Source organism: Staurois parvus, unplaced genomic scaffold, assembly GCF_062004578.1.
Source record: "Staurois parvus isolate SC_StPar_1 unplaced genomic scaffold, SC_StPar_1.0 ptg000165l, whole genome shotgun sequence".
Lineage (NCBI taxonomy): Eukaryota > Metazoa > Chordata > Amphibia > Anura > Ranidae > Staurois > Staurois parvus.
The window spans coordinates 10,596,152-10,621,659 of NW_028317961.1; the positions used below are offsets into that span (position 1 = coordinate 10,596,152).

The 25,508-nt window shown below is 41.0% G+C and overlaps 1 protein-coding gene across 1 annotated transcript in view; it reads right to left on the reverse strand.

Moving 5' to 3' along the window:
- Positions 1-25,508, reverse strand: part of AHI1 (Abelson helper integration site 1) — a 435,677-nt gene that overhangs the window by 206,117 nt on the left and 204,052 nt on the right. The gene's annotated exons all lie outside the window — the stretch shown is intronic.

The following is a 25,508-nucleotide window of genomic DNA, read 5'->3' on the forward strand; positions in this document are numbered from 1 at the left end:
AGACGCCATTCCAAAAGCTGCGGATCCTAGGGCATTCCCACCACACATAGTACATAGGACCGACTAACTCACAACCCCGAAAGCATAACGGGGAGGTCAAAGGGTACATCTTAGCTAAACGTGTTGGGACTAGGTACCATTGGGTGAAGACTTTCAAACTAGTCTCTGTCAAGGCCACATTCATAATACCTGTGAATAATCTTTAAAAACACTTGTGCCAGAAATCAAGGTCTTTGTCTATTAGAAGATCCTTTTCCCAGTCCAAGCCATAAATAGAGAGATATAATATAGTATATATAGATAGAATATTAGGTGTGGAGATTAATGGGGAGGTCACAAAGAGTAGGAGATCATCCGCAAACAAGGCAAATTTGTGCTCCTGTGGACCAGAGTGCACACCATGAATATCTGGGTTGGTCCAGATGGCAACAGTCAGTGTCTTTATCGCACTTGCAAACAGCAATGGAGAGAGAGGGCAATCCTGTCTCGTACCCCTCCCAATCGATATCAGATTAGAGAAATATCCCTGGAGTCGCACTTGGGTATCTAATAGAGTGCCTGCAAGATCCCCAGAAAACGTGGGCCAACCATCCATTTAGTTAGTAATCTAAAGAGATATGGCCAGGAGACTGTGCCAAATGCTTTTTGCAAGTCGATAAGACAATATAAAACCTTCTTGAGGAGACCCCCCTGCTCATCCAAACTGAAGCAGAGATACAATATCCACCGCCCTTTAGATTTGATCAGGACCTTCCCTGCCCGAAACAAATACTACTTGTTCCTTATGGATATACAGACTAATGAAAGAGGACAGTTGATTTGCTAGAATTTTGGTCATGAATTTGAGATCATTATTGATCAGGGAGATTGGACGATAATTAGCCACTTCCCCGAGATCTTTGGAGGGTTTGGGTAATTACTGTGATATATGCCGTGTTCAAATGAGAATGAATTAAAAAATCTGGTCAGATATGGGGCTAATTGGGCAGCAAATTTCTTATAGTATAAGGTCAAGATACCATCCAGGTTGGGCGTGGATCCTTTCTTTGCCTGTTTGATCACTTCCAAAACCTCTTCAGTGGAAATAGGGGCCTCTAATCGATTGCAGTGAGTTATATTCAGTTTTGGAATAGACCACCCATCGAGAAAAGCATCTACCCTCTCTGAATCTACCACAGTGCCCAACTGGTAGAGCTGAGAGTTGAAGACATGAAATAATTCCATAATTTTGTGTGGATTTTGGGTATAGCCGCCCACAGCCACCCAAAGTTTAGGTAATGCAAAGGATAGGACCTTCAGGGTCAGTTTAGAAGCTAACATTGGGCCAATCCGGTCTTGTTGACAATAAAAGTGGGCATTACTCCACTGTAAACTCTTCTCAGCTCTAGTGGTTAAGGCTAAATTTTGGGCCAGTCTAGTTGAGTCAATTTTTGCTAACGTATCTAAGTTGGGCTTACGTTTATGCCCGTTGCATAGAAATTGTAGTTCCACGTCCAATCTCTCCAGGTCCACCCGGCATCCCTTTTAATTTAGAAGGCAATCTGATTGAGTTTCCCCCTAATGATAACTTTATGTAAAGCCCACAAAGTAGACGGGAAACAGATTCTATGTTGTTTAGCTGGAAATATTCTGAAATTGCTCCTTCTATTTCCGTGTACCATACTGGATCACTAAGAAGCGATTCATTCAACTGCCAACAGCTCTGTACCCGAGGACCTACTGAATGCAAGAGCACCATGCAGACCAGGGAGTGATTGGACCACGCTACTTCCCGAATATGGGTCTTGTGAACCAATGGGATACTAGTACTAGAGATAGATGTGATCAATTCTCGCACAGGTCTTATGTGCGGCAGAGTAGTGGGTGTAATCCCTAGCAGTTGGATGTGTTTCTCTCCATAAGTCCACAAGACCTAGAGTCCAAAACAAGATAAGAGTCGCCTCCATATATTACCGTCCCTTCTGCGTGTGCGGCTAGCGATTAGAGAAAAACGCAAGCTGTCCCTGATTAGGCATATAATAATAGGTTATGAAAGTATATAGCTGGCCCCCTAGTATGCCCTTTAAGATTAAGAACTGACCATCTGGGTCTTTAATTTCTTGTAGCAGGGAAAAAGCTACATTTTTAGAGAAATAAAAATAGCCACAACTCAAGTCTTGTCAGTGGCATTAGCTAAAAAAAAAAAAAAAAGATAGGGTATTTGCTATGTAAGAAAGAGGGATTATAAGAGTGGGGGAAGTGTACCTTCTGAAGCAGTTAAAACTGCTTTTTTAAATTAATTAATATATTTTTGTTGTAGATGGTATCATAAGCCAAAGACTCACTTGTTAATATTAATATGGGAAAAGTTAATGTGAATTAATTAATTGATACAAATACTTGGAACTCAGAGGTAATAAAAATGTTTTGTTTCATATTACAGTGCCCAAAATATAAATAAACTGTATAACTTTAGTGGGGCGGCAACAGGTCAATGCTAATGGTGGCTATACAAAGACTAACACAGATAATTGTTATGGTTGGGTAAAACAAGTTTAATTTGCATTTGTGGAATTTTTGTCAGATTATACACAGTCCTTGTACGTGTTATATTAAAAAGAACAGCCAGGCAAGGTGCACTGATAATTTTGTGTGGGTAAAATCATAAATATAGTAATTGGGCATGTAAATAATTTTGTACCAAACTGAAACTTGCATGTTATGACAAATTACACTTCTCATATTGAACACCTGAGAAAATTAGATGTCTCCTCAGTTTTATACAAGACGCACACAGTGTGAAAGTCCATATCGCCTTCAGGAATTTTAAAGCTATACACTTTTATTTATTTATTTCTTTTGTCTCTGACATGCATTGTCATTTACATGTGAAATGCATTAGAAAGTTTTTTTTATCTTCATTGTGGTAATATAACATTAAATGTATTTGAACATAGACAGAAGGCACCTTGAGGAACACGATACAGTTTAAAAACTGAGTTCTAGTGTCATACATGCATGCAGCATCTGGAATTATCACATAAAATTGGATCATCATATGAAATCACAGGTAAAACATACTTTCATTTTGCCAATGTGTGTGTGATTGTTGGGTGGTAATTAGCAGTGCACCGAAATGAAAATTCTGGTTCCGAAACCGAAAATACACAATGCACTTGGCCGAAAACTAAAACCGAAATGCACAGTTTTTAAAAATTAATATATATTTTTGGAAAAAAATACACTTTTGATTAAAAAAACTATTTTTTGTAAAATATGAAAGGATGTTACGGCGAGTAAATAGATACGCTGTCACGCTTTAAAATTGAGCACGCTCGTGGAATGTTGTGAAACTGCGGTAATTAAAAATCTCCATGGGTGATGCTTTAAGAACTTCTACAGGTTACCATGGGTGATGCTTTAAAAACTTCTACAGGTTACCAGTGTAAAGTTACAGAGGAGGTCTAGTGCGAAAATTACTGCTCTTGCTCTGACGTTCCTGGCGATACCTTACATGTGTGGTTTGAACACCGTTTACATATGTGGGCATGGACTACGTATGCGTTCACCACTACGTGTGAGCACAGGGGGACGGGGGCACTTTAAAATGTTTTTTAGAGGGACAGTGCAAAAAAAAAAAAAAGTTTATTCACTTTTTATTCTTATCACAAGGAATGCATGCATCCCTTGTGATAGAAATATTTAGTGACAGGTACTCTTTATGGAGAGATATGGGGTCAATAAGACCCCACATCTCTCCTCTGCAATCTAAAGCATTAGATCAATAAAAGCATTGAACTAGTGCTTTAACAAAAAACAAAGAAACAAAAAAAAAGTCTGAAACCGGAAGTGACATCAATCCGGTCCTCCAAAGGCATAGAGATGAGTGGAGGCCATCTTTCCTTCACTAATCTCTATGCCCAGTGCCAGGATTGTTTGATAAGGTTTCGGTGCTTTTTTTCATATCAGCCAAAATGGGTGTTTTCGGCCACCAAAATTTCAGTTCATCTCTAGTGGTAATAGCGAATGTATGAACCTATTTGCTTTCCTGTTTAACCTTTTCAAAATATTACACTCCCATTATTGTAAGAATGAATCAGGACATTCACGTAGCAGGTATTGAATATATTATCGCTCTTGGACATGGATTTATTGATAATTAGGTTGTGAATGTGGGAGAGCCTAAGCAATTCCAAGCATGGAATCAGAAATAGAGATCTCTCAGCATCCTGAAATATGGTCAACTATTCCCGTTTGCACAGAATGTGTCAAACAAGGTCATATACCAAAATAGTGCTACTATGCTGGTTGAACTGGATATCCAAGGGAGTCCTCATTTTCTTGCCTAGATTTTGCCAACGATCTCTGTGCTTTTATAAAGTGAATGCTGAAAATAGATGGCGATAGTCTTGCACATAGACTCAGGGTCCAGTATTTATTGATAGGCAGACAGTATAAAAGCAAATCTGCTACTGTGTTCGAGCCACCAAGGGTCTTAACCACTTCAAGACCAGAAAGTTTCATCCCCATCCTGCCCCAGCCATATTTCAGTTTTCGCCTGTCACACTTTGAATTGCTTAGTCAATAAAATATAAAGATCATGCAATCACTCCAATAAACAATATTTAGAGCGTTGAGCTCCCCTGAAGCCAGGACAAACTATAATAGAAGATTCTGCCTTATTTCACTATATGATCCACCAAGGAAAAATCCCAGACAATGGCTCCAAAATAAAATAAACTATCCATAGTGCTCTCCATTTTTACATAAAACTCAAAATGTTCATTAAAAATGCACTCAAATTAAATCCACATGAGAGTACAGACAGCTCTCACAGCTCACCATGCTCTCATATTACTGCCCAAGATAGAGCTTCTGCAGACCAACAGCTGCTACTATGTGTGTTCCAGCACACCACCCTAAGAGTTGCATCATTGACTTCTTTAGGGACCCCATTTTGGGTTTTATGTATAAAGAGTGCACTATGGATATTTTATTTATTTTTTTGAGCCACTGTCTGAAATTTTTCCTTGGTTGACCATATGGTAAAATAAGGCAGAATCTTCCAATATAGCTTGTCCAGGCTTGAAGAGGGACTCCAGACCTTTTATCATTTGAAGGCCCAGCATAGAAAGTGATCATAAACCCAAGGGAGTACAGGTGGTGGTAAATACAAGAGCATGTTGTTGGGAGGCACACCTGAAGTAAAGAATTTTGGAAATTGTTGAATTTGTTATTTCTGACTTATGGACATTCTTTTTATAGCACTTGATTTTTCAGAACATTTGTTTATATTTTTTGAACACCTAAGTTTATTTATTAAACATAGTGTGGTGCATCCTTACATGTACAAATTACATAGCCATGCAATACTGTACCCAAAATAATTTCTGAAGATAGATGAAGCTTTCTTTTGGCAGTGGGTTTTTACATATTTTTTGATGTATAAAAAGAAAAAGACATTTGGAAAAAAAAAACATTTTTCTGTAATAAAACTTTGCAAATGTATAATTGTTCTTCATAAACTTGGGCCACAATGTATTCTGCTACATTTCTTTGATTAAAAATAACCCAAATCACTGTATATTATTTGGTTTGTGTGAAAGTGAAGAGTCTACAGACTATGGTATATCTATTTGAAAAGTGATCGATCCTGATGTACTGACTGACCCATCTCATTTCTTAAGGCTCTAAAATGCCAGGACAGTACAAATATCCCCCAAATGACCGCTTTTCGGAAAGTGGACAGTTTAACGTATATATATATATATATATATATATATATTGTAATGGGATTAGCTCGGCAGTGGGTTGTTGTGACCCCCTGGATGGGTGCACAACACAAAAACACAGGCACAGCACAGCACAACAGTGGAGGTGAAAAAACAAAAAGGTGCAGTTTATTTACAATATGTACAGAAAATGTCAAACCAAAAAGAAACATCAAATTAAATCCTGGCCAACTTGGCTACTTACTGTACCAACAGCTTTCCCTAGCTACCCACTAGGTACAGCCTGATGCTATACCTAGTTGCTAGTAGTTGGGGGCTAGCCACACAGCTTTTGTCTCCCTGCAGATAAAATGTTACAGATAAGATGTTTGCCCCCCAGTCAGTTCAGGCATAGATCTGGTTCCAGGTTGGAGCAACTCCCTAAGCAAGCTGGGAAGTTTTATACCAGCCTTAATGAGCCCACTACCTTCAGCTGGGCTCATTACCCCAGTGCTGAAGGACTCAGCATTTCCCTCTAGTGGAACAAATCCCCATAAAGTCTGAACCTTGGACAAATGTATCGTCCATCCAGGACGCAACCAGGTGATTTCACCTGCCTACTGTCACAATATATATAAATATATATATATATATATATATATATATATATAATTATATAGTAAAAGGAATGATGACTTTTTCGAGGTTGTACTTTTTTTGTCACAATTTGTTCAGAAAATTAAGAAATTAAAAAACTTTTTTTTCTCATTTTAACAAATTATTTCTCACATACAACATAGGCCTACTTACAATTACACCCCAAAACTCATTCTGCTACATGTCCCAAGTATGGGGATACCACATGTTTATGATTTTTTTCACAGCCTAGATGCATAGAGGGGGCCCAAAATCCAAGGAGTACCTTTGAGCTTTCAACAAGCACAAATTATGCATCTAATTTCCTGACTACCCGTCATATTTTTTGAGCCCCATAAGAGCCGAAACAAGAGAAACACCCAAAATATTACCCCATTTTGGAAAGCAAACACCTCAAGTTATTTTCTGAAAGGCATAAGATGCATGGTGAGTCTTTTGAAGACTTCAAGTTTTGTTCTAACTTTTTCACTATTTGGACTGATTATGTACCGGACATTGCATGTTGTGTATCACATAAATCAACCAACTGTATCAAAACCAGTGTACTATAATGGTCGCTTCTATATGGATGGTCAGGGAATATAGCTTAGAGTAACATCACCTATCGCAGTCCCTATTCCTATAAGCCAAGCAAGCCTAGCCTACTTATATGTAGCTGCCACCAGAAATGCCATGTTTACTGGTCTGGAAATACAGGAGGATGAAGAAAGAGTTCCTGTGGCGAGGCTAGTCTCTGTCCTCCATGCTCTTCCCCGCCTCAGCAGTCATCAGCAGAGAGGAGGACAGAACTCCTTGTACAGATTCTATGCCTCCCAGCATAGCCGCAGCACCCCCTTGTCTCCACCTTCCTAGTTCTCAGCTTTCAGCAAATTCCAGCCTTCCTTTGGTCCTCCTTCAGACCCTGTTCTTTCTGCTTCCCAGGTATGTCCCCCGCTTCTTCCCAGCAGCAGCACAAGTTGATGTAAGGGAGGGTGGGGAACTCTTGAATTCTGATGGTGGGGAGGCTCTTGGCATCTAATGTAAGGGGGAGTGGGGTGCTCTGCACATCTAGTCTTACATATACAACTGGCACTTTGGGGGCGGGCAACCATAATGCTGATGCAGCCCGCAATATATATTGAGTTTGATACCCTGCTCTAGGATATACAAATAAATTGAACTAGCATGTATAGAAGATGTATTTCCAGAGTGCACCAGTGGATCCAAAAATAGGGTACTCTATTATATGAACTGCAATCTAAACTTGCATGGTTATAACCTGTTCCACATGTCCCTACTGACAAGGTTATCCATCTAAATAGTGTGCATAACAGGTACTACCTGCTCATAACAGTTTACTTCCGGAATGTATCAGGAGATTCAAAACCTGAAAACTGCAACTAGAACTCATATGGTTGTGCTTTGGTCAACCCCCTCCTGATTGGTAAGTGATATTACCCATCACACTTGATAACCAATATGGAGGCACATTGGGCAAGAGTGTCGAACAGGGTGTGCCCATGCAATTGATTTGCATAGTAAAGTACCAAGGTTTGCAATGCCTGGATAACTGTGGAAAGTGCAATGCAGGCAAATGATTGTGCTGAGTCAGTTTAAATGTCTGAACATCTCAATGGTTTGCTTTAAATGTGTCTTTCTCTGAAGGTGGTTGGGAGGTATGGTTTTGCAATTATTTGCACTCACATTTTTTTATTTGAGCTCCAGAAAATAGCAATACAAATTTCATTAAGTATTAAAATAAAGTAAGCAATGTACCAATAAACATGAAACAAAATGAAAAGTTCCCCTTCTTTTAACAATTTTTCATATTTTCTGGCTGCCCCTCTCACCAATGTTTACATAGTACATCCCTTTGATTATGATTGTTCATTCATTTCTATAGAATTGACTGAGCTTGGCAGGATTCCCAACATCACACCCACACCAAGAATGCACCTGTGCAAAGATGGACAATTCAGAACACCTGTCACAAAGAGTGCCTGATTCCATAACACAAGAGGAACAATAACTTACTAATAAAAAAAGCAGACTTCATGAACAGACCAAAATGTGGAAGTATGTATGTAAAAGTACACACACATAAGAGCATGAATAATGCTGAAAAGATTAATACCTATTTCACATCCATAAACAGATCCACAGTCACATTGAGGACTCATGCACACAGGACGTTAAAGAAAAAAAAAAACTCTCCTAGAAGCTGTCCTATGGTAGCAGCATTTTTGCAGAAAAAAAAGCTTGAAGCTTGTAAAAGTATCTAACACTTTTACAAGCGTTTAGGCGCATTTCCAAGCGTCAAGAGCTTGGGCGTTAATTCATTTCATTGGCCAGAATGATAATTTATTCTAGCCTTTAAAATGAACGCTCAAGCACTAAATGCGACTAGCGTTTAGATGCGTTTAGCCATTGCAAGCATTTTTTTCTGCCAAAATGCTGCTGCCCCTGGGCACATTGGCCCTGGGTTTTGTTTTCTGCTGGTAAACACTACTGCTGCTAAAAGCTTCTAAAAGTCTATGTGTGCATGGACACATAGGATAACATAAAGGGCCATTTAGAAGCAGTAAAAACAAAAAAAATCCTGACGCCCCTAAAAGTGGCTGCATAAACACCATGTGTGCAGGAGGCCTAAAAGTCTGACTGTAGCATTCACCTTTTGAAAATCACATACATGTGTGTATGTGCAAATATTAATTTTAATACATTCTGCAAATAGTACATACACTATAGGGCTACAAGAAATACATCCCTATACCAAATAGCAGTAGAATTATGTAGATTTCATTATAAATGAAGGGTAAAATATAAGCTTGTATAAAACCAGTGTGTACAAATGAAGTTTTCACAGCAACCTTTAGTTTTAGTTCAAAGCAGAACTAAAATGCAAAATTTGGATCATTCAGCAAAACATATATGCACATTATGGCAAACTTACCTTGCAAGAGAATACCATCCAGAACTGCGATGCCAGTGGCACTTCCATCTTCTCCTGGTCTTCTTTCGGATTTGAAGTAGTCTCCAGTGTCTTGATTGGCTGAGCCTGCATGACATTACTCCCACACAAATGCACAGGAGTTCCATCATGCCAACACAGAATGGCACAGAGACTCTACACCAGACCTGAAACTAGGGGGAAGGGGGGGGGAGGCAAAGGGTGACAATTGCCCTGGGCCCCACATCAATAAGGGGGCCGCCGGGGTAGCCGCCGGGGTAGCCACCCCCCCCCCCCCCCCCCCGCTGGGACCACTGCTCTAGGTGCCACCGCTGCCCAGTCAAATCTAAAGGAAAAAGCAGGGCCCACTGCAAATACCAAAGAAACAAGTAAGAGAGAGACTGCACAGCGCACCTGCACTGAATCACTCCACCTGCCCCGTAAAAAAGTGACGCTTCAGCTACTGTTGCTTAGCAACTGGCAGCATGAGGAGCAGAGTGATTCAGCACTGTGAGGTTCCTTCCTAGTCCTGCTCAGTGCCCAAACAGCCCATGCCTTTTCATGGGAGAGCATGCCTTGAACTGGAAGGCATTTTAGGGTTTGTGTGCAGAAGGCCCTGGAACTGGATGAAGGGGGTGCAGAGGAGGACATGGACTAGGAGGGGAGTGCCGAGGAGGACCTGGACTGGGGGGCGCAGAGGAGGCCCTGGACTTGGACAGGGCTGCAGGGGAGGCCCTGGACTTGGAGGGGGCTGCATAGGATAACCTGGACATGGAGGGGGTTCAGAGGAGGCCCTGAACTTGGGGGGACTGCAGGAGAAGCCCTGGACTTGGAGGGAGGGTTGTAGAGGAGGCCCTGAACTTGGGGAGTGGCAGAGGAGGCCCTGGACTTGGGAGAGGGGGGAGGATGCAGAGGAGGCCTTGGACTAGGAAAAGTGGGTTGGTGTGGCTGGCACTGGATTGGGGGAGACAAAGGACATTCTGGACTAGATAAGGTGGTGCCTGGAGGTCCCAAACTAGAAAAAGGGGTGTCCGGAGGCTCTGGACTAGGACAGCAGGTGTCTGGAGGTCCGACACTAGGAAAGGGGGGCCCTGGACAAGGAGTGAGATCTGACAACACCCACAGTTTTGGCGAGGCGCACAAAGCATGATGCTATATTACCACGGCCCATTTTTTTTTGAGGGGGGGGGGCAAACAAAAAAGGCCAGCACAGGGTGCCAGATATGCTAGCTACGCCACTGCTCTACACTGATTTGCGCATGCGCAGCCCAGTGTACATTAAATACACATTAACACACATTTAACCCATTGATTACCCCAAAATGTTATCCCCTTCCCAGCCAGTGTCATTAGTACAGTGACAGTGTATAGTATTATTACTGATCACTGTATTAGTGTCACTGATTATGTCAGTGTTAGTATACCTCCCAGCCAGTGCCAGATTTCCCACCGCACTATCACAGTCCAACTATAAGTCACTGTTCACAGCCATTACTAGTATAAAAAATAAATAAAAATTCTAGTATATATACCATAGTTTGTAGAGGCTATAACTTTCACATAAACTAATCAATATACACTTTTGGGGGGTTTGGTTTTCTTTTACCAAAACATGTATCGGAATACATTTTGGCCTTAATTAACAAATTCTATTTTTGTATTGGATATGTTTTATAACAGAAGTAAAAAATTATGTTTTTTTTTTAATTTTTAGTCTTTTTTTCTTTGCATGACCGCGCATTTACCAGATAAGTAGCCCGGTGTTGAATACCATAAAATTCCCTGGTCATAAAGCGGGTAAAACCTTCTGGAGCTCAAATGGTTAGTGAAGCTAACATAACTGATATGTTCTAGGTCTAATGATTTGCCTGCTTTGTGTCAGTAAGCGGCGACTGCTGGGGCGAGGAGGGAGCACTGACAATGGATGAGCCATGGGAACCTATGAGTGATGTCATCACTACTGCTGTTTTCAAGCACTCTCTCCTTGCCCCTGCAGCTGCTGCTGGACGACACAAGGGATTACACGATCATGCTGAAAATAGGTAAGCATACTTACTGAATAAATTTAGCTCCAGTGGTCAGACAAACCCCTTGCACAGTCACAGCTACTGCTCACAAATCAAGGAGAACATGTTGGTTATCCCTGAAAAAGTTTGAAGTATTTGAACTCTGTACTGGAGCACAAATGAATTAAAGACTTTAAGCCCCATTAAAGGTACAAATTTTGTCTTCAATGGGGTATAGTCATCTCCTTTGACAACTGAGCGGCCAAGCTTAACTAAATGCTGCTCCCAACAAATGTCATGTGCAGAGTAATGGTTGATGCTGAAGTTTCCTCCCACCTGCACCTAGACTGTGTGCTTCCCCATGGAAACAGCTTCTACCACAGTATCACTAAAGTCACTGGCCCCCAGCCCTGCTGTTAATCTTTTGTGGCTAGGCAAGACTAGGTCATTTTTCAAAAGAGATTTTTCTGACAGAGAGAAAGGGGCCCTGATGAGTATCTCCTAGTGGATGGCTTTTTGATGGATTTATGAGGCTTGACAGGGGACATCAGATACTGAGAATTTAGTGGCTGTAGATACCTACTGTCACCTGTTAACTAGCTAAAGGGCAAATGATTTGTTATGAGAACACAAAGGGGGCTATTTACAAAAACTGGAAGGTAGAAAATATGGTGCAATTCTGCATAAAAGCCAATCAGTTTCCAGGTTTTAATTGGACAAGTGGGTCCTCTGGAAGGGTGAATTCAACAAACTTCTGTGAGATCCTGTGGACTTCCAACCAAAAAGGCTTAAGTCTCTAGCAGGACCAAAATATATGCAGCATGGTCTCCTGCTCCTCCTGACATCTCCAGCAACGATATGTGATAATTGGGAAATATTTAAAATAGTACTGCATGCGTACGGTACCACCTGGTCAGAATTTTGAAATTGTTTTCCTGAACACATGTGCATATAGAGGATTTCAGAGCGAAGTGGATAATTTGTTGCTGTTGGTCTGAGGAGAAAGTTCTGTCTAGTTCTCTGTCCCATTTCAGCAAATGCGCAGGTTTACAACCGGGGGGTTTAGAAGTGAGAGAAAATCCCTGCAAATTAAGGGAATTCCTTAGGGACCCTCAGGTCACCAGAACTAATGTCCGCACAGGAACATTTCCCCTCTATTACTTTTATAGCATTTTTGATGCTATAAAGTAGCAAATGCTCCTTAGAATGAAAAGGCATTTTATATTCATGACCCTTGGAAGGCTTGCTCAGGAGTACCATGCACAGCATATGCAACTTAAAAGAGGCCTTCAGAGATATCCAGTACATTCTGGCATTATGAAACTTTCTAGTATTCCTAGGAACACTTTGGATCCCTCAAAAAAGGCTCACCAGTCTACTTTCCCTTGACCCTTAGGAGACGAAGTAGCCTGGAAATGGCAATTATTCACTTACAGACATTACACCTGCATTCATGATCATCTTTAAGTATGTTTATAAATATGGTCAGAAAAGGGCTATCAGCCTATGCATGGCAATTTTCTGACCCTATTAATGTTAGATAATGAGTTTCTGTGAAATCTCCATTAAACACTGTAAATAATATTGTAATTATGAATATATTTCAGTTAGAGCTGTATCAGTCTGGGTGTGCAATGTGTCTTCCCATAAATAGATACCATAGTTGCCAAAGGGAATATTCTATTAATTACACCTTCTTTACTGTATAAAATAAGTCTTTGCTGAGAATCCTCTTTCAGACAGTTCAGTGCCAGAGTTAGTTTATCTAACAATGGGACAGCCCTGTTGGCTTCCCAAATATGCACTTCAAAGGATATTTCATTTAGATATGCAAAGAAGGTGGCCAGCCATTCATGAATACTTAGTTTCCCAGGACAAGGTCATGAACTGGCATGCTTAAATTCCATAAAGGGTGTGCCAAGATTTGCCTTAAAGGGGGTTGGTGTATGCTAAATACAGGGGATTTGAAGTTAGCCAATTATGAAAGGGAATAGACTGGCCAACCAATCAGAGATACTCTATGAAAATTAATGGAAGAGAGGCCTATAACTATGGACACGATAGAGAGAGAGGTTCTCTTTGGAACACCAGAGGAAGGGAATGGAACTTATATGTCCAGTTCTATAGTAATTATAGAATATATCCCTTGCACTTATATCTAAATGTTTGTCTTATGTCTTTTCTGTCTCAGTGTTTGTATTTTGTAATATGTTCAAGCTTTCTTAATAATGTTTCTTTTATGTAACTAGACAGATTGTTTTTGTTAGTTTAGACCTCCATCCTATTCACCAATAAATTTTGGTTGTTGTGTTAAACCTGTCACTTCTGGGTAAGAACTCTTCATTTACCAAATCATATCAGAAAAATTATTTTATTTCATAATCTATACATTTGGTCAACATTAATAAGTCTCAGTAAGTCAAGAGATGCTCAAAAAAAAAAATGTACCCCACCACGTCCACCTCATTATCTCACTGACTACCAATTATTTGTGCCTAGCCACAACCAACTACAATGATTACACACATATAAAAGACTGAAACAAAATATGCCTGCACTCACAGAGGTATTAGTTTATTTTTTTACAGAAAAAAGGTAATTTGGTCACTGGGTGTGCATGCTGAAAAAGAAAATTTCTTCCAGACTAGAAATTAGATTGTGATTAAAGAAGGACTCTAAATCTTTTAAGAAAAACAATACCATAGGCAAGGATTTGGTTACATGCACTCCTCACAGCAGCTATAAACGTACACTTACAGGAACACTGGTATGAAGGACAAATATTATTCTACTGAGCTGTGAAAACAGTTATTTGGAGAGATGAGTCACTTTTTAAACACACATGCACAATCTAAAACAAGGTTTACAAACTTCTTATAGGACGCAATTATTTGGCATGGCTGAACTCAACTTACTGTCAAGTAATTTTGTTGAGAACACTAAAAAACCATCAGGACTATAAAATAATTGCCCCATGGTCCTGAGGTACTTCTTCCTATTTAAAAAAATGTTACCTAGCTGAAGTAATTGCTGCAGAGGCTAAGGTTGGTAATGTGTGTTATAGGCATGATACTGGGAGGGCAATATATGGAAAGTTCCTTTTCCACTGCACGTTATAAACTGTGGTGATACAGGAAGCATGCTTTTACTGCAGTGCTACAACTACAGTTTACAGGACCTGTAACCCAAAAATATAACCAATATTGAATTCCTGATATATCAAGATTGTCGGCGGCAGAGCAGTCATGTAAGAGGTAAGAACCACTAACTGGGGTGAGGAATGGTACAAATTAAACAATTTTGTCTTCCTGTGGCAAGGAGAGTGAGAATATTGAAAGGGTTTTGTCAATTGCATCCAGTAATCCTGAAAAAAATGTTACCATCAAAGTAAATATATGTTTACTTTGTCAGAGGTGTGGAAACAGTAAGTCCTTAGGGCCCACCAACAACAATAAGAGTTTCAGTCTTAAGATAATTGAAGCTGAAGTCCTGGAAAACACATACATATAAACTGCCTTACTGCCTAACGATTTGTAATTGTGTTTCCCCCAGATTGTGTGACACCTTGCCAGATAGCAAACCTAGGTTGGTGTCCTCATTTTTCTTCACTGAATGACCAATAAAGCTTGGTCACTGACTTGCCCCAAACCTGATGTTTGGAAAATGAAGGAGCTTCATCACACTAAGCTCGTCTTTAAATAATAAGGTTAGAAGGTTAGAAAGCTCCCAGTGTTAAAGTGACAGTACTGTGGTAACAAGTACAACCTGATTAGACCACACTGCTGCTCTTCTTTTACCAAGTCTATTGGGCAAGCAGTTACAGAAAGACATGTACCAACAATAGCTGTATTTGAAAATAGTTTATTATACAGTATACCACTGAAGTAAGGAGCGGTCCTTTATATACATTATGTCTAGGATCTACATGTTAGGCCACCAAACAAAAGGTCTCAAATCCACTCAAACTTAACCCAATACCTGTAGTACATACTGAATTACATATCAGGATGTTTTTTTTTTTGCAGGCCCCTCTTTATATAATACATTGTATTTTAAAGCAGAACGCCAGCCAACAAAAAAAAAAAAAAAAAAAGGGAGAAAAGAAAACAATTAGCCCATTCTGCTCACTGACTGCCCTGCCACTACATATGGCCTTAGCCTGCCATGGCATACTGCACTGTCCACCCTGCTACTGCATACTGCTCTCTGACTGCCCTGCCACTAGATAATATCTCAGCCTACCACTACATACTGTTCATTGACTGTCCTGCCACCACATACTTCTTACTGTCTGCCCTGCCACTACATAATATGGCTCACTAACTGCCTTGCACATTCCAACTGCTACATATCAAACACTATATGGCTCTGCACTGCCATGTCTTCCTGCTCTGTACTGCATACTGCTCATTGCAATTTTCTATGTACTGCTCCACACTGACACTACAATCACACCAAGCGTATGAATCCAGAGAGCTCTGTCAGGTACGATGCATGGGGCCCCATGATTTCTAAAGGTGGCCTTGCTACTACTCCCTCCGCCTCCAATGTTCTCCCAGCAGCATAGGCTTAGGTAAGTGTGTAGGCCAGCATGAAGGACTCCAGCAAGAAGGGAAGAAAGGCTACTTGAGTACCGACCTACTCTACCTCCCAAGTTTGCCTTACTGTGGCTCCAGTGCTAGCTGCAGAACCTAGAGACTGAGTATCACTACTGCCAGAGGGGGTGAGTGTGTGGAGACCAGACTGAACCTGCAAGAGGAATGGGGAGGGGTTGAGAGTCTGTAGGAAAGCCAGCTGAGTCTGCAGGAGGAAGTAGGCATTGGCACTGTGTGGTGCTGCAGCTGGCTTCAGGTGCTGCCTCTGGGCATGCCTCTGCAATGTTGGATCCCATAGGCATTTAAATTAATTACATCCCCCTTCATCTTATATTTCTCCAGCCATTTCTCTACTCCACCTTCCGCTTCTGAAGGCCCCTACACACTGGAGTGTTCAACTGCAATGTGCCTAGGAGGGACAGGTGCAGCATCCAGCTCCATGGCAGGCAGCCTGTCAAATTCTATGGCAGGCTACTGCTGGATGAGGCTAAATGCTGTGCCTAATAGTATTATTATTATTATAATACAGGATTTATATAGCTCCAACAGTTTGCTCAGCGCTTTACAATATAACAGGAGACAATACAGCAATTCAATACAAGAGGGATAGGAGGGCTCTGCTCCTCGGAGCTTACAATCTAGGACAGGTGTTTAGGGCCCTGTCTGTTCAGGAACAAGGTTTTGGTATGCAAAAGCTGACACGCATTACCTTTTTCACACCCATCACCACCCAGGCTGTCACTAAGCCACTTCCAACATGCACCCCAAGCTTGCACACATCACTATCTGACCACTTCTTAGCCCCAACAACCTCCTCCTTCCCAGCTTACATGACTCGCAGGCCACTTCACATGTCCAGCTGAAGTCATCACTCTATGGATACCCCCACTCCCCCACCTTTTCAACATATCTTCCTGATCACCCCACAGACTTGAAATACATTCCTCCAAAACTGACTCGCCTTCGTCAACAGATATTCCCCCCACAGTTGCCTCACACCCCAAACCCCCTCCAACAGATATCACTCAACAGTTGCTGCAGTTCTCCAGTTTTAAAACCATTTGGTTGAGTATTTTCATGTTTACTGTTACTACCAATGTTTTTGTTTACTTTTGTATTTCTTTATCCCCATAGCTACATCTCTCTTATATATGTTTAATTAACCATTTGCCCTCCTAAGGATTTACCCCCTTTCCTGATCAGACCATTTTTTGCATTATGGAGCTGCGTTACTTTAACTGACAATTGCGGGGTCATGCAACGCTGCACCCAAATGAAATGTATGACCTTTTTTTCCCAGGAATAAAGCTTTCTTTCGGTGGTATTTGATCACCAGTGCGTTTTTTTTATTTTTTGCACTATATATAAAAAAAAAAAGACCAACAATTTTGAGAAAAAAAACCCAATATTTTTGACTTTTTGCTATTAAACATCTCCAGTAAAAAAAATGTTAAAATCAAATTTCATCCAAAATGTATTCTGCTACATGTCTGTTAAAAAAAATCCCAATATGTGTAAATTAATTGGTTTACTTGAAATTTATAGCATTTATAAATGGCGGTATATATACTGGGATTTTTATTTTTACTAGTAATGGCGACGATTAACGACTTATAACGGGACTGCGGCGGGCATTCTGACACGGGGGGAAATGACTTGATGTCACTGACATCCCCAGTGACACCAATACAGTGATCAGTGCTAATAAAAAGAACTGACAATGTACTAATGACACTAGGCAGGAAGGGGTTAACTGTGTTTTACTGTGGGGCTGTGTGTTTGTGCTTCACTGTAATCACACTGCTTTGTATTACTCTGCTATGCACAGCCATACAAAGCAGTGTGCAGGAGCTGACAGGGGAGAGATCTGTATTGTTTATAGATGTTTAGCAATCACCAGGCGCCGGCGAGTAATTGACAGCCGCGAATGGTGGTGCGGGTGCGCCCCCTACCCGGAAATGCAAAATCACATATATATTCGTGATTTTGCGTACCAGTGTCGCTCTGTAGCTGTACTTCTGCTATAGGGCGGACAGGAAGCGGTTAAAGTATGGCACTAGGGTAAATATAGTCCTACTGCAAAGTCCGGCATGCTTTAACCGCTTCCTGACCTCCCTCCCACAATGTACTGCAGACGGGCAGTAGCTGCAGGCAAAGCAACGTACCCATACAACGCTTTGCTCTTCCGGGTTTAGAGTGCCCCCCCCCCACCCCACGCTGTCATTCGTTGTAGGAGGTGTATGACAGCAGGTCTCAGCCCAGTAATTTTGGCCGGGACTCTGCCAATCTCCTACAGCGAATGGAGATGCAGAGCTGTGCCTGTATTTGTAAATACAGGCACAAGATCTAGCTGGTTCTTCTCTCCTTGGAACCATTTTGTTCCAGAAAGAGAAGAAAGACATCACACGCGAGTACAAGCAGCACACAGCACCCACACATGTTAGAGACTATTTAATCCCTTGATTGCCACATTTAAACCTTTGATTGCCCCCTACCACCCTGCCAGTGCCATTAGTACAGTGTCAGTGTACAGTATGTTTCACTGATCACTGTATTAGTGCTACTAGCGACGTCAGATAGCATCAGGGTCAGTTAGCGTCCCTCCCACCTAGGGTCAGCTAGCATTAGGTTGCCCACACACGATTGCACTCACGCTATAGGTCGCTTATCACCGTCATTACTAGTATAGTGTTTGTACGGATCAATATATTGATCATGAACAAAACTATACCAGTTCCCCCTTAGTATTAATGCCCCCGAAAACGCAGTATTAGCAGGATAATCCCCGTTTGCTTCCAGCACTAGCATTTAGCCCCAACGCTCCTCCCCACCCCTAACAACAAGTGCAGTGTCAGTATAATTGCTGATCACTGTAACCTGTAATACATTGCACACAAAACCGTTCAAAATGCCTAACGAAAGGTGTACTAGTGAAGAGGCCTACTGGATTCTGAGCATGTCAGGTGAGAGCGAAGGGAAAGACTAACACAATCAGCCTCAGAATACAAACCTGTAGACAGCAGGGGCACCCGGACATGTAGCTCGGACGATGGAGAAGATGTCCCTGTAAAAATCAGGCGTACCCGACCTCATGAAGCTGAAGTGCTAGAATCACATGACTTGTCTCATATGCAGTAGAGTGCCAGTACTAGTGCCGCACTACCTTTTTGTGAACTGGAGAGCACCAGTGGCCTAGTATATCCTAGTATGTGGGCCAAAGCAATTTATAACAATATATTGCCGCAAACCCAAATTCAAACCTTGCCAGACTATTCGCATGGAAATCCATTACGGTTTCCGAATTTTAAACTTTTTTGGGCGTAACCCTCAACATGGGCATTACAAAAAAAGAATGAGTTGCGGTCGTATTGGTCTACAGACCCGATTCATTACATGCCCGTGTTCTCTGCAGCCATGACCAGACATCGATATGAGACGATAATGTGCGTCATGCATTAACACACTGTCATCCTCGGGGTGACCCTGAACATGACAGGCTCAACAAAATTCGGCGCCTCATAAACCACCTCACTGAGAAATTTGCAGATGTGTATACGACCCAGCAAAACACCTGCGTGGATGAATCCCTCATTCACTTTACTGGCCGCCTTGCATTCAAACAGTACATCCCCAGCAAGCATGCCAGATATGGGGTCAAATTGTATAAGCTCTGTGAGAGGGCCAAAGGCTATATGTACAAATTTAGGGTTTATGAGGGAAGAGACAGTGAAGTAGAGCCCCCCAACTGCCCAGACTACATGGGGAGCAGTGGCAAGATAGTTTGGGACGTGTTGTGTTTGTTCCGTAAGGGGTGCCACTTATACGTGGACAATTTGTATACAAGCATGCCACTATTTAGACATTTGTACAATCTTGAAATTGACTCATGTGGCACCGTGCGACCTAATCCCCCAACGGCTTGTAAATACCGGACTTAAAAAGGGGGAGAAAGCCTGCTTGAGGAGGATGAATTGCTCGCAGTGAAGTGGAAGGAGAAACGGGATATTTTTGTCCTGTCTTCAATTTACACAGATGAGACAGTCCAAATTAACACGGTATCTGGCGTTGTTGAGAAACCCGTGTCCACGACTATAACCTTAACAGGGGAGGGGTAGATTTCAATGACCAAATAATGAATCTGTACCTAGTTTTCCGGAAAGCTCGACACTGGTATAAAAAAGGTGTCTATTTCAATTGGCTATACAGGCAGACCTCGGTTTACGAATTTAATTCATTCTGCAGGACTTTTTATATAGCGAAAAATTCGTAAACCGAAACGCCGTTTCCCATAGGAATGCATTGAAAACCAATTAATCTGTACCTGAGGCCAGAAAAATGTAAACGCTACAAAAATACCGCATGAGTTATTTTATCAAGTCATGCGGGATTTTAATAGTGACAACCATCTGTTAATGTTTCACCCCACTGACAGCTGAATGTAAAAGAAATACCGGCAATTAAAAAAATAAAATAAAAAGACGGTGTGTGGGGTCCCCCCTCCCATCCATACCAAGCCCTTGGGGTCTGATATGGAATTTGAAGGGAACTCCCACACCAGAAAAAAGGAAAAAAAAAATGGAGTGGGGGTCCCCCCCCAAAATCCATACCAGCCCCTATCCGCGCATGTAGTCCGGCAGGCCAGAATGGGGGGGGGGGGGACATGCGAGCGTCCAGATCCCAGCCACGCCCTATGTGAATGAGTATGGGGTACATGGTCCCGATACTCATTCACAAAAAACAAAAAAACTGTAGTGTGGAAAAAGACAGGATATAGTCTTTGACAAGTCCTTTATTAAAAGAAAAACTAAAAGAATGTCCCCTGCAGTAGATCCAACGTCAATCATGATGCCCGCCCCTAAAAAAAAAACAAAAAAAACAAAAGGGTTTCGCTTACGACAATTTCACATGGGGTGGGGTCACATGTGTGATGTCTCGGGATGGCCCCACCCCTTACATATTTAAGAACTGTCAAACCACCAGAGCAGGCAGACAGCTGGAAACCATCATCAAAAGCGGAGCCTTTTTTTTTTTTATTCTTTTTTTGGGTTGGCGGCGGTGGCACGCATCATGATTGACGTTGGATCTACTGCGGGGGACATTCTTTTAATAAAGGACTTGTCAAAGACCATGTCCTGTCTTTTTTCACACTATACTTTTTGTTTTTTGTGAATGAGTATCAGGACCATGTACCCCATGCTCATTCACATGGGGGGGCAGGATCTGGGGGCCCCCTTGTTAACGGGGGCTTCCAGATTCTGATAAGCCCCCTGCCCTCAGACCCTCCACAACCCACAGCCAGGGTTGTGGGGAAGAGGCCCTTGTCCCCATCAACATGGGGACAAGGTGTCTTGGAGGGGGGGCACTCTCTCATCCCCCCCTTTCCTGACCTGCCGGGCTGCATGCTCGGATAAGGGTCTGGTATAGATTTTGGAGGGGACCCCACACTATTTTTTTTTTTTAATTTTGGCGTGGGGATTCCTCTCAAAACCCAGACCCAAAGGGCTTGGTATGGATGGGAGGGGGGACCCCACGCCATTTTGTTTATTATGGTTCCGGTTTTTAAATGTAATTACCGCTTTTTTTTTCTTCTATAGTTCAGAGATTCAGCTGTCACTTTCCCACCAGATAAAGAGAAAGATTCTTTTTAGTTTATTTCCCCAAGTTAAAAAATTTTTTCTTTTAGTTTCTTAAAAGAAACAAAGCTTCCTTTAACTCTGGGGATAGTGACAGCTCTATAAGCTATAGTGAAGTAAAAAAAGCAGGCAATTGCATTTAAAAATCGGCACCGACATACACTTCGTATTGCAAAAAAAAAATTCACAAAAAATTCGTAAACTGAGGCATTATTTTCAATGGATTTTCATTCGTAAACCAAAAATTACTTTAAGCGAGGAGTTTATAAACCGAGGTAAACCTGTATAGAACATAATTTACAAAATCAACTGGACGAAGTGGATCCTGCCTAAAAGAAGAGATCATCACAGCCCTTTTGTATTCAGAAGGTGCTGTGGCCCAATCCTCAAATCCATACACTTTTTCTGGCAGAGATTTCTTCTATTTTTTTCATTCAACCCACAGGCTGCATAAAAAAAAATACCAGAAATGCCTGCATCTGAAGGCATCATTCTGGTATCGTTTTTTTCTCAGCTGGCTTTCATGTAAACGCAATCATAGTAGGTAATTAGCTGTAGGATTGCTTTACAAGCAGTGGTAGAAGATGCCTCCCTCCCCCGCTGCCTTCCATGGCCTTCTCGGGCAGTCCCGTGCCATCGGGGGAACCTGAGAATGCAGCCGGTGTTTCTGCCAGCTGACCATAGAGCTGATTGGAGACCAGAATGATGCCAATCATCTCTACAGTCTAAGAAATCGGAAGCCATGAGCATTTTGATCACTTCAGTATCGCAGGATATAAACAGCACCATTTGTAAATTGAGAAAGCATCTGATCACACTGATCTTGGGGAGATTAGATAATTTAAGGGCAGAGGAGATATGTAGAGTCTGATAGACCCCAGATTTCTCAAAAAAAGAATATATGACAATGCCAATTGAAATTATAGGGGATATTTGCATTCCCTATGATAGCATTAAAAGTGATTAAAAAAAAATGAAAGGGACAATGTAAAAATAATTTTAAAAAAATCAAATTAACACCCTTGCCCCCCTGCGCGCACACCTGCTTTTACCCTGTGCCAGTATGTAAAACAGTAGTTGCACCATGCATGTAAGGTATCGCTGCGAACGTCAGATCAAGGGCAGTAATTCTAGCACTAGACCTCTTCTGTAAATCTAAGATGGCATCTTGTAAAGGCTTTTAAAACGTTGCCTATGGACAATAAAAATGTATGCAGTTTGTCGCCATTGCACAGGGCCATGCACAGTTTTAAAGCATGTCATGTTTGGTATCTATTTACTTGGCATAAAATCATCTTTTATATTTTACCAAATAATTGGCCAATATATTGTGTTTTTGTGCATTAAAAGTAAAAAAAAAAGTGTATTTGTTTCAAAACATTTGCGTTTGAAAAATTGCTGCGTGAGTACTATGTGACATAAAAAATTGAAGCACACACCATTTTATTCACTAGGGTGTCTGCTTTAAACAAATATATAATTTTTGGGGGTTCAAAGTAATTTTCTAGCAAAAAATACTGATTTTTTTTTGCATGTGAACAAAAAGGATCAGAAAAGACTTAGTCTTCAGGTGGTTAGAAAAGAGTGATGCGTGGCATATACTTCTAATGCTGGGCATAAAATGCCCCCACTCCCCCAAAATGACCCCTTTTTGGAACATAGACACCCCAAAGTATTTGCTGAGAGGCATATTGCGTTAATAGAAGAATTTATTTTTTTACCATAAGTTTTTGGAAAATGACAAAGAAAAAAATATATTTTACACAAAATTGTCACTTAAATGATTTATTGCGCACACATGCCATGGGTATATGTGGAATTACTCCTCAAAATGCATTCTGCTACTTCTCCCGAGTATGGGGATACCACATGTGAGAGACTTTTTGGCAGTCTAGCCAAGTACAGGACCTCAAAATCCAATAAGCACCTTCAGGCTTTTAAAGGGCTTTATTTCCTCATTATACTTCCTGACTACCTATCACAGTTTCAGAGGCCCTGAAATGCCAGGATAACCCCCCCCCAAATGACCCCTTTTTGGAAAGTAGACACCCCAAGGAATTTGATAAGAAGCATGGTGAGTATTTTGCAGATCTCACTTTTATTTGTAAAAACCTTGCGAGAAAAAATGAGATCTGCAAAATACTCACCACCCTCTTTTTAGATTCCTTGGGGTCTCTACTATCCAAAAAGGGGTCATTTGGGGGGGGGGGGGGTGTTTGATGTTATCCTAGCATTTCAAGGCCTCCGAAACTGTGATAGATAGTGAGGAAGTGAAATGAGGAAGTGACACACCTTCAGCCTTTCAAAGTGGTCATTGGATTTCAGGCTCCTGTATGTGGCTAGGCTCCCAAAAAGTCTCACACATGTGCTATCCCCATACTCGGTAGAGGTAGCAGAATGTATTTTGGGGTGTAATGCCACATATACCCATGGCTTGTGTGAGCAATGTATCATTTAAGTGACAACTTTGTGTTAAAAAAAAAAAAAATGTTTTTGTCATGAGAAAATATCGTTTTTTTTCAAAATTTTCGGTCTTTTTTTGTTTATAGCGTGAAAAATAAAAAAGCACACGGATGATCAAATACCACCAAAAGAAAGCTCTATTTGTGTGAAAAAAGGACATAAATTTCATTTATGTATAGTATTCTATGACTGCGCAGTTGTCAGTTAAACTAATGCAGCCCTGTAAAGAAAAAAATGGGGGAAATTGCAGTATCTATACCATATTTTGTAGATGCTATAACTTTCACACAAAGCAATCAATATACACTTATTGGGATTTTTTTTACCAAAGACATGTAGCAGAATAGATTTTGGCCTAAATTGAATAAATATGACTGAGTTTCCTATATTTTTTTTATAGCCGAAAGTAAAAAATATTGTTTATTTTTAAGGTGATCAAATACCACCAAAAGAAAGCTCTATTTGTGTGAAAAAACGACATACATTTTGCTTGGGTACAGCATTGCATGACCAAGCAATTACCAGTTGAAATAGGGCAGCACTGTATAGCAAAAAGAGGCCTGGTCAGGAAGGGGGGTAAATCCTCAGAAGGGCAAGTGGTGAAATGAAAGCCCCACCCCTAATCAAAGCAATTCTTTACCTACAATGGTTTGTCAGACACAGTGAAAAATGTGTCCTGGAGTTTTCTTTATATGTTTGCAACTATGGCTTTCTTGTACTGCTTCTCCCTTTCACACTCCAGACCTGCTATACAGGGACTGCAAGAGGTTTATACCAGGTCAAATATAGGTTCCTACCCCTAATTGCTTTTAAAAAATAAATTACATGATGTATTAATTTGCGGTTTGTTCGTTTTTTCTGCCTAGACTAGTTCAGCTCCAAACACAGCACTCCAAACGGGAAGAAGGTAACACTAAATGAAAGCACATTTAACATTTTTAAAAGTTATAAAAACAGCTTAAAATTCTGTACAATAAATGTAAAGTAGACTTATTTGTATATGTAAAAAGCTTTTATGCAGCAGATTCTGACTAAAGTAATATTTGTTGGAAGGATGATTGAGTAAGAGAACACAGATAACCACCTGGATACCCAGCGGCAGAAATGATGTAACACATAACTGTAGGGCTTGAGATTATGCATACATTAACATTCTGTAGTTTTAGCAAATGTTTGCTCGAAAAATAAGACAACTAATAGACCACCTGAGAATGCCTAGAATGAAAAGGTAGACAAAAACACTGGGAAAAAAGTAAGAAAAACACTATTCTTTATATTCCTGACATTACAATAGTAGTAAAAAAAAAATTAAACCTTGTTCACATAGGTGTACTTCAGCATACACCCGCGTGAGGGCTGTATTTTGCACACACGGGATGCACAGGTGTTCAGTGCATCCGATTGCAGTCTCATCCTTGTCAATAGGGATGCAGAACTCACACTGTCTGCATTCACAGAGACACATTCACACCCACATGGATTTCAAACTGGGAGAAGCGGCTGTGTCTGTGCAGCTGCTGCGTGCCAATTGACAT